This window comes from Chiloscyllium plagiosum, unplaced genomic scaffold, assembly GCF_037043375.1.
Source record: "Chiloscyllium plagiosum isolate Xiang-an unplaced genomic scaffold, Cpla_swu_hap1 HiC_scaffold_12, whole genome shotgun sequence".
In the NCBI taxonomy this organism is placed as follows: Eukaryota; Metazoa; Chordata; class Chondrichthyes; order Orectolobiformes; family Hemiscylliidae; genus Chiloscyllium; species Chiloscyllium plagiosum.
This window is the reverse complement of record NW_028270150.1, coordinates 62,890,344-62,911,271: the sequence shown is the minus strand read 5'-3', so window position 1 is coordinate 62,911,271 and position 20,928 is coordinate 62,890,344.

Genomic DNA, 20,928 nt, shown 5'->3' with positions numbered 1-20,928 from the left:
TTGGAGGAAAGATGATTGTCAACTGGGAATAGTAAAATGGTGAGATGAATAAATGGATGGTGGCAGGAAACAGACTGTGGTAGGCATGGTGATGTAAATGTTTTCTGGTTCATGTTTGCAGGACCCTTGAGTTCTTTCAATTAGCAACCAACCTACATGCTAATTTGCCAATAATCTGTTTCACTCACACTTAAAGGTAAAAGAAGACACATTTAATTTAAGTTGGGAGAATGCAATTATTTGCATTCCTGTGACACATAATAACCAGGGTGGAAAATAATGGCTTAAAACCCTTCCAAAAGTCAAAGTTCAATAACGTGGACAACAAAATTGAACCTACAATCACATTCATAACTAAACATTTTGAATAATGTTGGAATTATCTCAGCTAATAACAAGTGATCCCTCACTCAGTGATGGTGATGGAATTCTAAATTAATTTTATGACCCCGGTAGGGTAGTGACTTATCTCAATTGTAAATGTGAGAAACATTTATTTTGAAGTCAGAAACTTGGCTCAGCATCTAATGTCTTAAACTTTAAAGGATTTCCAAGGGTATGAAGTCAAAGTTGACTAAAGTGCACTGGTAAAATAGGGTTAATCTTAAGAGTGTAGATCAGCAATAGCAGACCTTTTACAGAGATAATTACAAGCTATTTATTAAGATATATTCCAATAAGAAAGGAAAAGAAACAAAATGGCTAACTAAAGGTATCAAGGATGGTATCAAATCAGAAGAACATTTGCACAACTGGAAAATGTTTAGAAGCCTAAGGCTGACCAAAAATATTAATGATGTGAAGGAGCCAGTTTTGACTTGGGTGTACAAAGTTCAAATTCACAGAGCACAAGGTTATAGTCCACCAGGTTTATTTGGAAACACTAGCTTTCAAAATGCTGCTTCTTCACCAGGTGGTTGTGAAGCAGGACCATAAGACACCGAATTTATAGCAAAAGATTGCAGTGATACAATGATACATTGCACAAACCTAGATGTTAAGTCTTTCATCTTTTAGAATGAATTTGCTGGTTTCGGTTCTTTAATTTATAGATCCCAGAACTTCTTTTTAAGACTTAAAATGACCAAAAATATTAACGTTGCAGAAAATGAAAAATGATAAAAAAAATTTGAAAACAATGTAAGAAATTCTATAAACATTTAAAAAAATATATAAAGCAGCTCAAGTAAACACTGAGCACTTTGATTTAATATTGGGTTTCAACACTGCAAAACAAGAAATTGGAAGAAACTGGAAAAATACTTTGTTTTATTTTTGAAACTTCCCTCGGAAAACAATTGCGGCAAAACAGAAGGAACATAAAACAATCCATATCCCTTGACAAAAAAGGAGAAACCTATTGGCATTAGTGACTGATGATTCTCGGGTCTTAAAGATAGTGGCTGCAGAGATAGTGTATGTGTTGTTTGTAAACTTCCAAAGTTCCCTAGTTCTGGAAAGGTCACAGATGATTGAAGCCTGTAAATGCACCTGTTCAAGAATGGAGAATGTCAGAATGCAGACCAATTAGTCTAAATGTCTTTCGGAAATTGCTGGAACTATTTATGAATGAAGCACAGTAAATCTACAAGTTCATGACTTGTCAATTCACCTATCTGCACCAAAAAAGTAAATAACAACAAAATTCAACATCTGTGGACAAACTCACGTAAGCTGCTATTTTTAACCTACTTTAACAAGCTCCACACTCTCAAATTTAATCATTTGCAGGGGTTCCCAGAAAAGGAGCAATGATTGTCGTAGCAGGACACTTGGCAAATTGTAATAGAAATTAATCGAGAAACATACTTTTTATGAAAGGAAAATTTTGTTTGGCAAATTCATTTGAGTTCTCTGAGGATGTAACAAGCAAGTTGACTAACTGGAAAAGCTGTCGTGTATTTAGATTTTTAAAATTCATTTTGTAAGATGCCACATAAAACTCACGACTCAAGATACCAGCTCGCTGTGTTGGCAATAATATTTTTGCATGGCTAGAAGATTGATGGAATAACAAGAAATGGAATGTCAGGATGAATGGATCATTTTCAGGTTGGTAAAACATACTTAGTGAGCTACTCCCTGCATCAGTGTTGGGCCTCAACTATTTACCAGCCATGTTGATAAAATGGATGAAGGGATCGAATGTCATGCAGCCAGTTTTGGAGATTACACAAAGAAGGGTGGGAAAGTAAGACATGAAGAAGATGCAGGACCTGAATCTTCTGAGATGAGCCATCACCATTGAATTGTCCCTCCACTCCTATTTTTGAATGTCCCGCCAGAGCTCTGCAATTCTGTCTGATTTCTCCAGATATGTGGAGTGCTCAAGGAACTGATTTTTTTTTGTAGCACTGGATTGTTGGGAAAGGTTTGGTAGTTGGGGGTGGCGGGGGGGGGGGGGGGGAGGGGGAGAGAGAGAGAGAGAGAGAGAATAGGGAGTGGTTTATTTGGTTTGATTGCTAGTTTCGGTTGTGGTGTTCAGTTCAGTTTGACTGGGGAGACCAGGTATTAAAAAATATAACATTTCCAGGATAAGTACTTTGTACGTTCCCCCATATCTCTGACTTTCAGCTCTCATGGAGGCTCTAAGGTTGTGAAATCAGTCCATTAGGAATTTAAACTTCCTGGACAGTTACAGCCTTTCTGTTTATGTCAGGACTCCCACAGTGTCTGAACGCACAACTTCTGTGTGGACATTTGTCTGTTGGACATTACAAGATTGAGGCCAGAATATTCTGAGGGGGCTTGATAGGATATATTCTGAGAGGATGTTTTCTCTTATGTGGGAATGTAGAGCTAAAGGATAGAATTTCAGAATAATGAATCTCTCAGAAAAGATAAGGATCGGGAGTAATTGCTGAACTTAGAATGTCATCAATCTGCTGAATTATCTACCCCAGAGTCCATTGGAAGGTTATTGAATGTATTCAATGTTGAGTTAATTCGATATTTGATTTGCAAGATTCAAGTTATGAAGACAAATAGGAAAATGAAGTCGCGCTGAGATCAACCATGATCTTGATAAATTATAAACTTGACCAGAGAATCACATGGCCTATGTCTGCTCCGATTCATTAAATTGTTTTGTTCTGAAACTTCCCTTGATGTCCTTCCTCCAGCATTTTTGGGTTCCCTTTCATCCAAAAGACATGATCTGGACTTTGAGAAGCAACTTTTGAATTCTAGTTTCTCTCACTAGCTCTATAGAACTGTGAAAATTACCAGCATTTTCTGATTTATTTTCAGTGTTATCAAGCTGTCTTTTATTGTCATAAAGTCATAGAGATATACAGAATGGAAATAGACCCTTTGGTCCAACCCGTCTATGCCAAAGAGATATTTTAAATAAATCGCGTACCATTTGGCAGCATCTGACCCATGTTCCTCTAAACCCTTCCTGTTCATATACTCATCCAGATCCCTTTTAAATGTTGTAGTTGTACCAGCCTCCAACACTTTCTCTGGCAGCTCGTTCCATGCACACACCACCCTCTGTGTGAAATGGTTGCCCCTTCAGTCCCTTTTAAATCTTTCCCCTCTCACCTTAAACCTATGCCCTCTAATTTGGACTCTCCCACCCCAGGGGAAAGACTTTGTCTATTTATCCTATCCATGCCCCTCATGATTTTATAAACCTCTGTAAGGTCACACCTCAGCCTCCGACGGTCCAGGAAAAACATCCCCAGCCGACCCAGCTTGTCCCTATAGCTCAAACACTCCAACCCTGGCAACATCCTTGTACATCTTTCCTGAACCCTTTCAAGTTTCACAACATTCTTCTTAAAGCAGGGAGACCAGAATTGCATACAATATTCCAATACTGGCCAACCCAATGTCCTCTACAGCCACAACACGACCTCCCAACTCCTATACTCAGTGCACTGGCCAATAAAGGCAAGCATACCAAATGCCTTCTACACTATCCTCTTTATCTGTGACTCCTCTTTCAAGGAACTATGAACCTGCACTCCACCTTTCTGTTAATATTATTAACAAAAACTGGCTTCTGGTTTTGTGGGTAAAAATACTAGGTATACCGCAAAGAGATGCAGACCACAAGATTCCAGGTTCATATCTAGATAACTGAAATAACTGATTTGTGTAAAAGCAAAAGTTGTGGTCCTATACATGAGCTTGTAGTTTATACTCCTATCGAGTGATCTCTGCTGAAACGTCTGTGCAAATGGATTGAAGTAAATTGAAATATAATCTAGCTTTCCTTTCACTGTATAGAATTTCTTCCAACAAATCCCTCCTCGAAATCTTGTCTAAGTTCATTTCTTTAGCCAAAATGTTGTCACCCTTTCTCATTTCCAGAAATTGCATTAATTTACAATATTAGCCTATTTGATTCACTCAATCTAATATCAGGAAAGGGCCGAAGGCATGATACTGCAAAGTCATTAGGTCCTGGCATACTTCTGACAATACTTCTGAAAAAATGGCTTCCAGAATTTGATTTGGTCCAAGTCAAGCTGTTTGAGGGCATTCAAACAAAAATGGCATCTACCCAATAATGTGGAAAATTGTTCAGATACATCCTGCATAAATCCAACCTGACAATTTCCACATCATCAGCCTATTCTTGATCATCAGTAAAATAATGGAATGTGTCATCAACAGTATTTTCAGGCAGCATTTACATAATCCAGTCAAAATATTGCAGATGCAGGAAATCTGAAACAAACGCAGAGAATGCGGGAAAAAAAACTCAGCAAATCCAGGTGGATCTGTGGAGAGAGAAAAACAGAGTTATTTTCAGGATATGAGCAAATCAGGCAGCATCCAAGGAGCAGGAGAATCGACATTTCATATCTGATGAAGGACTTATGCCTGAAACGTCGATTCTCCTGCTCCTCGAATGCTGCCTGACTTGCTGTACTTTTCCAGGACCACACTCTTGACTCTGATCTCCAGCATCTGCAGTCCTCACTTTCTCCTTATTTTCAGGATATAATGTTCAGCAGTATTCAGCATCATTCACAACTCCCTCGATATTGAAGCAGTCCATGTTGAAATGCCACAAGATCTGGACAATACTCAGGCTTGGGCTGATAAGTGGTAAGTAATATTCTTGTGACACAGATTCTAGTCAAAGGCCATCTTCAATAAGATGAACTAACTGCCGTCCCTTTGATATTCAGTGGTATTACCATTACTGAATCCTCCACAATCAACATTCTGGGGGTTGCCATTGACCAGAAAATCATCTGGATTCATCATACAAATGCAGTGGGCTACAAGAGCAAGCAAGAGGCTAAAAAATACTGTGGAAAATAACTCACTCCTGGCTCCCCAAAGCCTGTCTACCATCTACAAGGGATGTCAGGAATCTGATTTGAATACTTCTCATTGCCTGGATGAGTGTGCTCCAAGAACATCAAGAAGCTGAACACTATATTAAATGGAGCAGCCCCTTTGATTGGCAGCTCATCCAAAATATTCACTCACTCTACCAGTAATGCTCATTGGCTGCATTGATTTCCAATACAAAATGCACCAAGGCTGCTTTGATGTGCACATGCCCAATTCACAACCAGGAATGGGCAGTGGATACGTAAGAGCACCACCATCTGAAAGTTCTTCTCCAAACCATTTATCATCCTCATTCAAAAGTATATCATTATTCCTTCAGCTTAGTTGGATCGAAATCCGGGCAATTCCTCCCTGATGGCATTGTGGGTCTACCTACACCTAATACACAGCAGTGGTTCAAGAAGGCATCATCATCTTCCCAAAGGCAACTCGGGATGGACTATAAGGGATTGACTATAAAGGCTGGCCTAGTCAGTAATGTTCCCATCGTGTAAATGAAACACCTTGAAATTATTTTAAACTCAAAGGTACTTTATAAAAAGAAGTTTTTGTTGCCATTGATGCAACTTTTAGAGATTGTTCTCCTATAACACCATAGTTGCATTCCAAAGAAAACTTGTTTAATAGAAAATTACTTAATATAAATAATGGGGCTTATGGGAAAAGTGGAGTTGGGGAAGACCAGCAAGAAATATAACTTATGATTGCTCGAAAGTCACCCAAAAGTCTAACACAAAGTTTAGCACAGCCTGATTGAAGGTATAAATCATATTTATCAATGAAACAAAAGTAAATTTAACACAGTACATTTAAAAAATATGTACTGTTAACTCAGGGACAGTGAGTCATCATGGTGCGTCAGGTAGACTCCCTCATTCCTGTTAAGCGAGCTACATCACATATTCTCTCCTTATGCTCAAAACACTTTATAATATCGAGCTCCTCTTCCAGTGTTACAACCTTTCTTTTGCGTTCACCACCCACAATTTTATCACCTGGATGCTTCTTGCTAACATTCTTGTCACTACGCCCCTCCATTTTTTCAAAAGATGGCTAATCTAGGAGTAGTGTACCTTTCACAGGAAGCTGCTCAGTGTATCTCCCACCGAAAGCTGCTCTCTGTACAGTACCTTTCACAGAAAGCTGGTTTGTCAGCACCTGACATCAGCACATATGCAGAACAGCGCGGATATTGGTGCATGCACAGAATGACTCAGGTATCGGCGCATGCGCAGATTGAAGCACGTGAAATGATCGTGACTGGAATCCTACTTTGGCGAACAGAGATAAGCGTTCTCAAAAATACAGTTTAATTCCTCAGCGACATTATAAGCAAATCGCGCTGCTGGAATGCATGTTATCCGAGAACTACCAATACTCTGCTCTCCATTCAAACACATGAGTGCTGTGTTGGTCTCAGAAGTTTCAGATCTCATACTTTCCCAAACAAGTTAATGTTAGAACCATCAGGAGAGAAAACAAGAACATTTACAAACAATAAAATTCTCTGATATGATAATGGTTATTAAAAAAACAATTTGCATGGAATCTAGACTCCCCATAGTAATGTAACATGCAGTGTTTTACAAACCAGCTTCTGACATTGCTGCCGACAAGCAATTGAAAAGTCACAGTGAACGAAAACACAGTTGGATTAACCACATCTAGTGTCATTCTGCAATTAATTGACAAAGTAAGTCAATGGATAAAATGTGCATCTCATCACAGGTCCAAATGTTCTGATAGTTCTGATCAAATGACATTGAATAATCAAGCATAATTAATCTTCTGTATGCAATGATTTTAATTCTTCATATTAATCACTTGCCAGATTTTTTATGAAACCAGCTGGCATAGAAGTAAAAGGAAAAAAATGTGAAGTTTCGACTGGCATTTGGCAGCTATTACAAGGATACTGCATTGTATTTGCAGTTCAAAGCTGCAGCATGTATTATAGTGTCATTCTTTGTCCTTTCTGACAAAAAACATGTCTGCTAGCATTGAAAGACAGATGTACTTGTCCATAAAAACCTAACTGCCAATGAATGTACATAAAAGGTTATGAAATTGGATTAAATTCAGTACAGTCTCTGAAAATTACTTGTTCTTCCCTTCATAACAGCAATCTTCAGTGTAGATTTTTGAAAATAAAATTCCAGAAGGTGTCTTTGTCACTTTCATGGACAAGTCATTAGCTCTTTACTGTCTGCATTTCCAGGACCCAGTTAGCATGTCAGTACTTGACAAAAATCAACTTGCATCTTGGTTACTTCCCCACAATTCTTTTTCTGCACAAGACTTGGTCTCTCTTTGCTTCATGATGCTCTCAATGTGAATTAACTTTGTAATGTTGATGAGAAATCATAGGAAAACAGGATTTTCAGTATATAACAAGCAGAAATGCTTTCATAAATTGTGTAAGTGTCATTGAAATGGAGAAAGGTTTGCTAGTGCTTGAAGTCAGTTGTAAGTAATACCTGAAAGAAGAAAATGAATGAATTGGCACCATGAAAGTTATGGAAGATGAACAACAAATGTTATAAAAGAACAGGAGGAAGTACAGAGCAATGAAGGGTTAAAAAACATTTTTTTTTTGTCATTTGTTCATGGGATGTGGTTGTTGCCTGTAAGACCAGCAGTTGTTATCTATCTGCACTTGCTCTTGAAAAGATGATGAGATGTCAATGGTGCATAACACTCGGAAATCTTTAGTAAACATCTCACTTCTGACTTGAGCATAGAGGGAAATCCCTTGATGAAACAATTAAAAATGGTTGCACTCAGAATCCTGAAGATCTGCATCACTGTCTTGGGGGCTAGAATAACTTGTTACCTACCACCTCACTCATCTATCTTTGTTCCAGGTGTCTCAAACAGGGTCAAGCACAAAAAGAGTATCCCTTCATTCAACTTTGCTGAGTTTTCTGCATGTTGTGCTCAGTCAAATGTTGCCTGATGTCAAAGGTAGCGAGTCTCATCTGACCTCTGGAGTTCAATTCTTTGGTTTAATTTTGAACCAAGGTTGCAATGAGGTCTAGAGGTGATTGGCCATGCCAGGACCCAAACTGGCCTAGGTAAGCAGATTTTTGATGAATAGGTGCAACTTAATCATATTGCAAATGTTCCTTCCATCATTTTACCTCTTATTAAGATTTAACTGATAAGACAATAATTAGCAGAGTCATATTTGTCTGACCTTACATAGACAAGAATTACATTGGCAATTTTCCCTATTGTTGTGTAGATGCAAATATGTAGCTGTACTGGAACAGCTTGGCTATAGTTGTAGTTAGTTCTGGAGTACAAGTCTTTGCTCCTGTCATTCCACTCAGCATTTCTGGCTTTAATGGCTGCAAACTTTCAGTCTAGGCTTTTGCATTGATTCATTGATATCTCTCTTTCCCTCTCTCTCTACCTCTCCTTTTCCCTCTTATCTTCCCCTCTTTATCTCTCTCTCTCTCTATCTCTCTCTCTCTCTCTCTCTCTCCCTCTCTCTCCCTCTCCCTCTCTCTCTACTTCTCTCTCTCTCTACCCCCCACCCCCACTCCTACCCCCACCCTGACCGAGACTGATACTGTTTATAGAACCTACTCAACCATTAATGACTGGATGTGGTAGGGTGACAGACACCTGATCCAACTTATTGGATGTGCAATCACTTTGTCTAAATAGTACACTCGCATTGTTTAACTGACTTGTACTACTTTGTTATGTCTTGAACAGGTTGTCACCTCATTTTGGGGTGCGTCTAGTACTGCACCTATCATGTTCACCTATATTTGAAATTGAACAAGGTTTGATTCACTGACTTTATGGCCATTACAGAAGAGGATATGCTAGATGACAAAGTTACAGATTGTTGTTTGATAAAAGTTTGTTTCTGAAGATTAACAGTGCCTTCATCCAGTTTTCAACGACTTGGTCTATTCTAAACATATACTATGAAGCAGAATAGCAATGTTAGAAAACAGGATATTGAGTGTCCTCAAGGAGTATTAGTTCCTGAAAAAGTGCAGTAGGTCAGGCAGCATCCAAGGAGTAGGAGAATCGACGTTTCGGGCATGAGCCCTTCTTCAGGAAGACAAATGAAGAGAAAAGAGCTGAAGTTTCGAGTCTAACTGACCCTTTGTCAAAGCTTTGACAAAGGGTCAGTTAGACTCGAATCGTCAGCTCTTTTCTCTCCTTACAGATGCTGCCAGACTTGCTGCGATTTTCCAGCATTTTCTCTTTTATGGAAAAGGTATATCTGTGAAGCATAGATGAATGAGGCCTTATAAGACTTTCCCTCTTGTCTGTTCTCAGCATCTGCCACAGGCCTAGTCTGGTTGCTGTGCCCTTGGTCAATTCGGTTAGCAGTAACACAGAAACTAAGAACAGGAATAGACCATTTAGCCTATCGAGCCTTCTTCAGCATTCAATATAATCATGTCTACCAAGCTACTGTTGGAGATGGATATTGAACTCAAAGAGAGCATTTTGTTCCATTGTTACTCCCAATAATTCTTGCAGGAAGCATTCATCATGAATCATCAGCTGAGGGTGTGGTTGGAGCAGTTGGTGGTGGATACCAAGAAGTGTCCTTAAAAATGTTTGACCTGGTGCTTCAAGAGTCCATGAGGTCTAAAGTCAACGTTGAACATTCTCACCCAACAAAGGTCACTTTGCTGTTGCCTCTGTTAAGTCAATCCTTTGGACAGAACAGAACATACACAGGGATGGAGATAGATGAAGAATATGATTATGTCAGGCAGTTATTTGACCGGTCCATGAGTAGGATCACATAATTTTGGTATTAATTCCCAGTTGCTGGTCAGGAAGATGTGGGAATGACTTTCTAGATCAGTGCTGAATGGCTTGCTAGGCAATTTCAGAGGACAGAAAATAATCTGTCACATTTGGTGGTAATGAAAGAAAAAGGAGAAACAGAGTACAGTGATGAGACAGAAGCTGGCTGTTGTATTTAACAGAGGGCAGAAGCAGAACACTGGGTAAATAATAATAAATCTGGCATGAATGAAGAGAGAGATAGAAAAAGTTAAGGAGGAAGATAAGGAGGTATATTTATGAAACAGGAGATTTTTTAAAAAGAACACGATATGAAACAGTGAATGTTAGGAAATGTGTCTCTGTGAACTGAACATGGGATGAAACTGTTGAGGTAACACTTGAGAAAATTATTGCATCCATGGGATGATGAAAATCCAAATGTTCTTCTTGTGATTCATCCTGTATTAAAATATGAAGCATGTTAAGATAAAAATGCAAAGTTTTGGCATATCCTTTCGTTTTTCACTGGAAATGCGCCATCAATTTTTTGTCTTTAATGTCATGCCTATATCTGTCTTTTTGTCCAATATAGGGTAATGTCACAATATTCTCCATTTACATATCCTTTCAGAAGCTTAGTGCCCCAGATTTTGCCCTAAGCAGTGAAATAATGGCTTTCAACATTTGTCCTGTCTGGTTACCTCAGACTTCGTGTGGGCTTGACAGCAGTGCCTGATTCAGTGTGGTGTGCTCTTCTTGGGATGTGTAAGCAAGGACAGCAGCAGTTCGGCTTCCAACCAAACAAATGAAAATATCGTCACTGACTCATACCAACTGCAAATCATGAAACATAAAGCAGAAAATGTGAAATTTGTTTACATCATTGTAGATCCATTAAAGATTTGGGCATTCAAATGGCTTTAAAGGAGGACGAGAAAAGCAAAAGAAAGAAAGCTAAAGAAAATAATTTTACTGTTTGCTATACTATTAAAAAATTATTTAGGACAGATTTATTGAATTGGTTTGTGCAGAAGGAGACCATTCGGCCCATCCTGTCTGCACTGGATCTCTAAGTATTTTGAATTAGTAACAAACTTTTGTCTATAACCCTGTGCATTTTTTCAATTTAAATAATCATCAAATGTCTTCTTAAATGAATCAATTGAACTTGCCTCCACTACAAATCCAGGCATTGCATTTCAAACCCAAATCATTCATTGGGTGAAATAGTTTTTCTTTCTCACCTCTCATTTGCTTCATAAAGAAAAACTGAATCCTTTCGTCCTTAACAATATTATGGAGGGAGAACAGATTTTTTTGCCTTTCTTCCCAGTTCACATCCCTCATGATGTTGAAAATTTTCATCAAATCTCCTCTCATTCCTTTTTTTTTCTCCAAGGAAAAGAGCCCTGACTCTTCTAATCTATTCTCATCTCTGAAGTTTCTCATCCTTGGCACCATTCTCATAAATCTCTTCTGCACTTCTTCCAATATGTTCATAATGCTTCTAAAGTATGTGTCTAATCCTTTAGCTAAGGTCTAAGCAGTGTCTTCTTTAGATTCAACCGAACATCCCTGTTGTTAGACTCCATGCCCCTGTTTATGAAGCTGAGATTACTGTATTTTTTTCAAACACGCATACACCCAGGTCTGTCTGCTCATGCACACCCTCTAGCATGGCACTCTTTATTTTATGCTGTTTCTCTATATTCTTTACACCTACGTGCACCTTTTCAATATTGACCTTCATCTGCCACCTATCCCTACACTCTAAGGTTATGTCAGATTATCTGTCATATTTACACAATATTTAAGACTTAGATAAACCTACAATCTGCATGTGCTCAATCGCAAAGAGTGTTTTACTCCCATTTCAGTTGCATATCCACCACCTCTGCCTCAAAGTCAAGGTAATATGCAGCAGAAATGATTATCTATGCTTTTCTCACCTCCAGTTTTGACTATTTTGAGGATGGCCATCCTTCCAGCCTCCAGCTTTATCACATTGAGCTCATCCAAATCTCTGCTGCCTGTATCTTATCAGACAACAAATTTTACTCATTGTTAAACTATATTGGCGACTGCAATATTTAACTCCTTTTAGGGTCTTTCCCTTCCCTATCTTCATAACCTCCATACCTGCTGGGAAACCTCCATTCTATTCTGCCTCTATTTCATTTTCCCTCAACATTAGCAACCATACCTTCAGCAATTTAAGCCCCACAGTTAGATATTTGCTCCTTAAATCTCACTGTTTGTTTATTAAATAATGTTTCCATTTATATTGTGAAATATCATTATTTAGTTGTGTTTCTCAGTGGTTTTATTCACAGATTTCAATATCTAAAACAAAACAATAGTCATTGGACTCAAAATATAAAGCTGTGTTCTCTCCGCAGATGCTGCCAGACCTGTTGAGTTTCTCCAGTACTTCCAGTTTTTGTTGAAGTAGAAATAGAGAAAGCATTATGAAACAAGAACAAGAAATGCTAAAAATACTTAGCAATTTGGCTTCATAACTAAAGGAGGGAGAAAATTGCCCTTCAACATAGCTCTGACAAAGGCCACGTTTCTTCCCTTCTTTATGAAGGATAATGATGCTAACAGTTTCAGTTCAATTCCCAATTCAGTTGAGATCACAAAGGCCCCACTTTTTCAACCTCACACCTCACCCTTCACGTGAGGTATGGTGACTCTTAGGTTAAACTCAACATGAGTCATCTCTCTTTAATGAGAGAGCAGCTTGTGTTCCTCTGGAAACATGGTAACCTTCACTCTTTTCTTCCTCTTACAAAAGCTGTTTCATTTGTTCAGTGTTTCCAGCTTTTTCCATTGTCCTCCAGCATCTTCGTATTTCCCATTGAATATTATTCTGCTAAGATTTTTTTAGTTCTGTGGAGTCCTTAACTGATCATTTGTCATCATTGTGATTGGAGTAATTAGACTTGCACCATATCAATTAATATTATAATTGCTATCCCCAGCATCTTTTTCCTGTTTGCTTATCACATTGTTTCTTTTCATGTTTATTTAGTCTAATTTGCTTGCACTCTCAAAATGACAGCTGGTTTGAGCAGTTGTATAATGCCTTAAGCAGCTGGTGCTATGGAATTCACCTTTTTTTTTGCAAGGACCTAACTTCACGGGGAACCAGTATGGGTCTTACTTGCACATTGAGTTAGCTGAAAGTCACTGCAATTTAATCTCTGGTCCCCAGTCATTCCCTGATTGATGGGTAATTTTCACAGAGCCCGTTAATTGGCAAAGTACATTTTGGTCCTGAAAGTGACTAAGCAGTCTGTCTACTGGCAGCTTTTGCTGATGCTATTTATTATTCTCTACAGGAGCTTTGCTGATTTTATTTTTGAGATCCCAGTAAAAAAAACCTTTTAGTCTCTTTCAAAACCCGTGAAGAAGTAGAATATCTCCATCTGCAATTTGGAGCATTTACCCCGTTTGCTGGCTATCAAGTGCTTTCGGACATCCTAAACACATGGAAGACATTGTATAGATGTAAATGTTTTCCTCCTTGTTACAGAAGCTGAAATTCCTTTCTGTACAAGGCTTTAAAATATTGGATTTATTCATTGGGATCTTAATTTTTTTTATGTTAAGTGATTTAAAACAAAATCCTTTTGATCTCTATTTACTATTGAAATATTTCCTGGACGTCATAACTGAAATTCAACAGAATAATTTTCAACCATTTTTAAGAGAGAAACCATTATGCGCAGGTTGCTGTTGTTTCTGGACCTGAACTATTGTGTGAGAAGCCATGTAAATATGTAATATGTAAAACTCATAATAATGCAACTTCCTTTGAATATTTATTCTGAGATGACTGGAAGTATATGGTATTGTCGTATGTGTGCAGTGTGTATTTCTTTGTATTTCAGCACTGCCCCGAGCAGTGATTCTTACTTCAACAGAAGTGTTGCTGCTTCCAAGGAATTACCTTGAGAAATACTGTTCTTCAGCATCCCTTGAGATTGCAGCAGCATCAGCAGCAAGTAAACACTGGAGTCATACTTTATGCATTCAAGTATCTTGTCCAGTTGCTGGCTTAATTTGACCACCTTAGTTTCAATATCACAATTGTCGAACAACGTAGTAAATGTTGTATGTTGAAGCCAGTAATGTGGAATCTACTCATAATAAAGGTGACAAGGATCTTTAACTGCGTGAAGTGATCCTTTAATATAAGCAGACATTAAACTATGACTATTCAAGTTTAAGAATACATAATTTTCAATCTTTTCAATATACTTGACAGAGGAACAGCACTTAACCAGAATGAGTCACATTTTAAGGTTATTTCAAGCATTATGAAATTAGCTTGAACATTCTTCGAAATCCAAAATTGTTTTACAATCTCCAAGTGAATATTTTCATTAGGTGCAACATATATTTTGCTCTTAGCCAGTCATCGTAACTGTGTTAGAGTGGTCTGAGAGATATGTTACATCAAGTTCTCATTTCTGTTTGGCTCATCTGGAGTACGTGAGATAGTAATTCAATTGAATGATATTTAGCATATTTGGTGTAACTGGAAGGCATTTTTCTCCAATGCAATGATAGCAAAAAAGAGAAATATGCTTTGAATTTCTAATGTCAGTGGTTAGCACTGCTGTCTCACACCGCCAGGGACCCATGTTCGATTCCAGCCTCGGGTGACTGTCTGTGTGGAGTTTGCACATTCTCTCTGTGTATGCGTGTGTTTCCTCCGGGTGCTCCGGTTTCCTCCCATAGTCCAAAGATGTGTAGGTTAGGTGAATTGGCCAGGCTAAACTGCCCATAGTGTTAGGTGCATTAGTCAGGGGTAAATACAGGGGTAGGGGAATGGGTCTGGGTGGGTTACACTTCAGAGGGTGGGTGTGGACTTCTTTCCATACTGTAGGGAATCTAATCTAATCTAATGTTTTAACATAATGAAACTGGAAGAAAATACATCAAAAAGTTCCAACGCACTATATCACCAATAGAATGATCCATGACGTGGATGGGTTTGGGTGTGTACAGTTGGCAGATGATGTCAACAGTTGGAGGGAGAGGCAGTGATGGTGCTGGGGAAACTGAAGGACAAGACAGTAAAGTACCAATTTAATTTCAAATAAATCAAATTTCTATCAAGCGTATAGTCTCAAGTGTAACAATGCCAAATTTGATGTACTGCAATATGTCTTCATTAGTGCATCTTCATTATTGATCATGATTTCCACATTTTACACAAGACAGTTCTGTTTTTTGCACTTCTGGTGATTTCACTTTTGAGAGTCTTTTCCACCAGTTAACAGATCGGCTGCATTGGTGCCACCTCGTGCTCCTGCGAGGAGGTTGAGCAATTGATCAACTTCACCAACACATTCCACCCTGACCTTAAATTTACCTGGACCATCTCTGACACCTCCCTCCCCTTCCTGGATCTCTCCATCTCCATCATTAATGACGACTTGACACTGACATTTTTTAAAAACCCACCAACTCCCACAGCTACCTGGATTACACCTCTTCCCAACCCACCTCTTGCAAAAATGCCATCCCATATTCCCAATTCCTCCGCCTCCGCCGAATCTGCTCCCAGGAAGACCAGTTCCACCACAGAACACACCAGATGGCCTCCTTCTTTCGAGACCGCAATTTCCCTTCCCACGTGGTTAAAGATGCCCTCCAACCCATCTCATCCACATCCCGCACCTCCGCCCTCAGACCCCACTCCTCCAACCGTAACAAGGACAGAACGCCCCTGGTGCTCACCTTCCACCTTACCAACTTTCGCATAAACCAAATCATCCGCCGACAATTCCGCCACCTCCAAAAAGACCCCACCACCAGGGATATATTTCCCTCCCCACCCCTTTCCGCCTTCCGCAAAGACCGTTCCCTCCGTGACTACCTGGTCAGGTCCACGCCCCCCTACAACCAACCCTCCCATCCTGGCACCTTCCCCTGCCACCGCAGGAATTGCAAAACCTGCGCCCACACCTCGTCCCTCACCTCCATCCAAGGCCCTAAAGGAGCCTTCGACATCCATCAAAGGTTTACCTGCACATCTACCAATATCATTTATTGTATCCGTTGCTCCCGATGCGGTCTCCTCTACATTGGGGAGACTGGATGGCTCCTAGCAGAGCGATTTAGGGAACATCTCCGGGACACCCGCACCAATCAACCACACCGCCCTGTGGCCCAACATTTCAACTGCCCCTCCCACTCTGCCTAGGACATGGAGGTCCTGGGCCTCCTTCACCGCCGCTCCCTCACCACCAGACGCCTGGGGGAAGAACGCCTCATCTTCCGCCTCGGAACACCTAAACCCTAGGGCATCAATGTGGACTTCAACAGTTTCCTCATTTCCCCTTCCCCCACCTCACCCTAGCTCCAAACTTTCAGCTCAGTACTGTCCCCATGACTTGTCCTACCTGCCTATCTTCTTTTCGACCTATCCACTCCACCCTCCTCCTTGACCTATCATCTTCATCCCTTCCCCCACTCACCTGTTGTATTCTATGCTACTTTCTCCCAACCCCCACCCTCCTCTAGCTTATCTCTCTACCCTTCAGGCTCTCTGCCCTTATTCCTGATGAAGGTCTTTTGCCCGAAACGTCGATTTTACTGCTCCTCGGGTGCTGCCTGAACTGCTGTGCTCTTCCAGCACCACTAATCCAGATCGGCATTTCATATCCAGTAAAGGCATTTTCTGGAATCTTTTGAAACTTTTTTTTAAAAGTGGACACAGAAAATTTGTCATAGTTGATACTGAGGATCAGGTGACTTTTATAAATTTTGCACAGACTCAGTGACTTAAAGTTTTCAGAAAGTTCCTAATGATTGAGCATGGGATTAAATACATCTACTTAGATTGGACATACCACGGGAAAACCATTTCTGCACTTCACACCTTGTATTACCTGCATGTATCCAAAATTGAATCATGGCTCCTTTAAACCACCAGCGCATCTCTTCTACGTCCTGCACATCCGCCCTTTAACCCCGCCCGTCCAGCTGCAACAATGAAAGAACCCCTCTGGTCCTCACCTTCTACCCCACCAATCTCCAGATACAGCACAGCATCCTCTGCCACCTACAGTAAGACCCCACCACCAGAGATATTTTTTCATCCCTACCCCATCAGCATTTCACAGAGACCATTCCTTCTTCAATTCCCTCATTGCCCTCCGCCAATCCACCCTCCCCAACCAGCGCCTCCCCTTGCCACTGCAAGAGGTGTAAAACCTATGCCCACACCTCACCTTCATCCAAGGCCCCAAAGAATCCTTCCACACCCGGAACATCCAAACATCTCATCTCCGTTGCTCATGATGTGATCTCCTCGACACTGGGAAGACAGGACACTAACTTGCAGAACATTTCAGAGAACATCTCTGCGACACATGCAACAAACAATCCCGCCACACTGTGGCCGACTACTTCAACTCCCCCTCCCACTCCACCATGGACAGTCAAGTCCTGAACCACCTCCACCACCAAGTCCTAGCCACCCGACACCTGAAGGAAGAACATCTCATCTTCCATCTTGAGTCCTTGCAACCAAACGGCATCACAGTTAGTATGTCAGTATACCTTCAATAAAATGCTCTTGCTATCACTCTATGATAACATTCAATCTGAGAGTATAAAGATCTCAGACTCTGTCTTTAGTAAGATAACTTGAAGCATTCCATGCTCACAAAAACATACTGCTGTCTGTAACCAAATAGCCCACTAATAAGCCAGATACTGTGGGCTGAATGTCAGTTCCCTCATTTTAGATAAATCTCAATTGCTTGCAGTTTCATGGAAGATTTCCTACTTTCAGCTCTTGTAATTTTTTCATGCAATTCTTTTCAGCTTACTGTATGAATTATTCATCTAGTCTCTATGATGTTGACCTCACACGATCTTGCAGTCAGCTGAGGCAGAGTGGTCACCAGTGGCGGAAAATTGCAGTATTCAGAACTCAGGCACCATATTTAATCTTAAATTGTGTATCATTTTAAACACTGCAAGTCAGGAACTGTTCTTAGTATGTTGATACATAATTCCAAAATACAGTACATGGCTGAGAGAAGGAAGTTTGCATTGTACTTTCCCAACAGGGACCTGGAGGTCCTGACTGATGGGTTGGTGGAATGGAAGGTCATTCATTTCCCCAGGACTGATAAAGGAGACCACAGCACCAAATGTTGCCAACCAACATAATGGGGTGTCCATGATCAGAGGTGTTATGCACTAGGCCAGACCATTCAAAACATTCTTAAGCAGGCAGCACAGACCATAACTTTGCAATTTGTTTCAGTAAGTGTATAGTGAAAATTACCCAGAGTAAGCTGGCTAGGTTGACTACCAGCTTTTCAAACAGAAAGAAAAATTCACAAGATTACACAATGAAGCACAAAGAACAGAATAAAGAACCTCTACAGAACTCAGTCTATCCAATCAAGACTTAATTATGCTGTTCCAAATAGATACAGCAGTCCCAATAAGCAAACCCTCTTGAAACACTGTTAAAAAAAATGGAATAGATGTTTACAGGTTGAAGTTAGAAGAGCAGATAGAGAGAGAGTTTGTTTCCAAAAAGCTTACTGTTGAATTCCCAACTAGTTCTCGACTGAACTGCTCTGCTCAGCTATAGAACTGACCACTCCCCTTTCATTATACAGGTCACTTCTAAAACATGACCACTTTGGCCTGAAGTCTCATCTGTTTACATATAAACCAAAAGGCCTCTCATTACCCTTTAATCTCTGTTCAAAACCAGACTAATCAGAACCAAGTGCGGTTTATTACCCTTCTGAAAAAAAACAAGGATATAGTATCCTTGAGAAAAGGAACAGCTTTTAGAAAGAAGAAACCAGCTTTGTGACAGAGGACGTAGAGACATCATGTAAGAAGATTACTTACCTTCTGCATGTCACAAGATGAAATTCCACCATCTTCTCCAGACCACCTCAGTCTAACTCAACCACTGCACTGAATTCCCACAAAGAATCATGGTTTACCACTCTCACGATTGCATACAACTTATTCCCTCAATGATTCTCACCCATTCCGACACCCCAGACTCTCAACCAAACATACCCTCTATGCATTGAAGTCACTCAATTCACCACACATCCTGTTCCTGCAGTGCCACTAATAACTCTTCTCACCACTTCCATCTTTTTCAGTCCCTCCTTATATCTCATTGCAGGAGAAAACAGTTTGTATTTGGGCTGAAAGGGCTAATATAGCTGGCAGAGTGCTTGACATTTGTCTTCCCACCTTATGCACTGGGAAATCCTTCTGCTCACAGAGGAAGACTGTGACTGTGACAACAATGGTAACACCTGCTGCAGTTGAATCCATTCAGGAGGGGTGTAATGAACCTATGTGGGGAACCGAGAGATAAAGCATTCTCTCAGTGATGTAACTCAACAACAGCCATAACAGACGTAAACTGAGATTTAACCAAGGGCCTCCAACAAGGAGAACCTTGGGTTGTCTCTACTTGACTTCTAATGTATTCAGCTTTATTCAAATGTATGCAGAGCAAACCATTCATGCAAAGTAGTAAGATACTATGAGTACAGTAGGATTATTACAAGTTTGCTCACTCCTGCCCCAAATCAAACAGTAAATGCAGCATTTAAGATATAAAACCAAGCTTTGAGATACTTAGAGGTCAATATGAGAAGAAAACAGCTCTGCAAATCCAAAAATCTATGTGCCCTTTTGTACAAGTTTGGGAATTGTCGACTGCAGCTGCCGCTTTAAAAGCATCTATGATCACTTCTGTTTCACAGAGGTTCAGAGGATTAATTTGTAATGATCAACGACATGGTCTAGATTGTAAGTGGCCGGGTTTTAATATATGCTGTTGGTCAATCGATGCATGATAATGATAAATGCAGGTCATTTTGAATTCATGAATGCATAATTAAGCAAATGATCCTTGAATGACATCCCACTAAACAGTGGACCCCACTAGCACTGACTGTAACACAACAAACTCACTCTACCCAATCTGGGTGTGCTTGTAGCCATTTTCCATCTTTATTACAGATTTGATTGCAGGTGGATCCTACCACATTTTATATTTGACCCTCAATATCTTTGATATTTTTCAAATTTCATTTTGCAGAAAAGATTTTTGATCACTTATGGTTAACATTGAATGTGTACTTGGGATGAGCTAAGTACTTGAACATAATTATAGGACCTGTTTAAAAGGGCTACAACACACTGCAGCACTCTTGACCTGTGAAGAGAAGAAGAAAAAGAAAATCTCTGCAAAGTCTTTGACACGAACGAATACCCGCAACTTTATCCACAGATGCTTGGCAGACAAACAACGCGATGAGGACATGACACGAACTAACACACTAAGTACGCTAACTAATACAACAAGTGTCTCAGAACTGACAACCAGACTCCTCTGACCATTCGGACTTATGACAGCACATAAACTGATAGCCACACTCAGACAGCAACTCACTGACACAAAAGACCCAAAACTCATCATGTGCAGGACAAATGCTTTGCACAAGATTCTATACAGAGACTGCACAAAACACTGGAAAGGACAAACATTCATGAACATCAACTAGTCACTAAACGCCACGACCAGCTATACCTAGTATCTATGCACACAGATGACAAGGGTCACAAATCCGACTGGCTCAACACAACAATAATAGGACGCGCAAAATAAAGAATTCCTTAGAGTATGGCACTCCTCTACAGACTCCATCAATAAACACATTGACCTTGACCCAAGATACTGACCACTGCAACAAATAACCAGAACCGGCAACCGGAAGCAGCAGGGACAAAATCAAATAAATTCCAACTGACACAGTACAG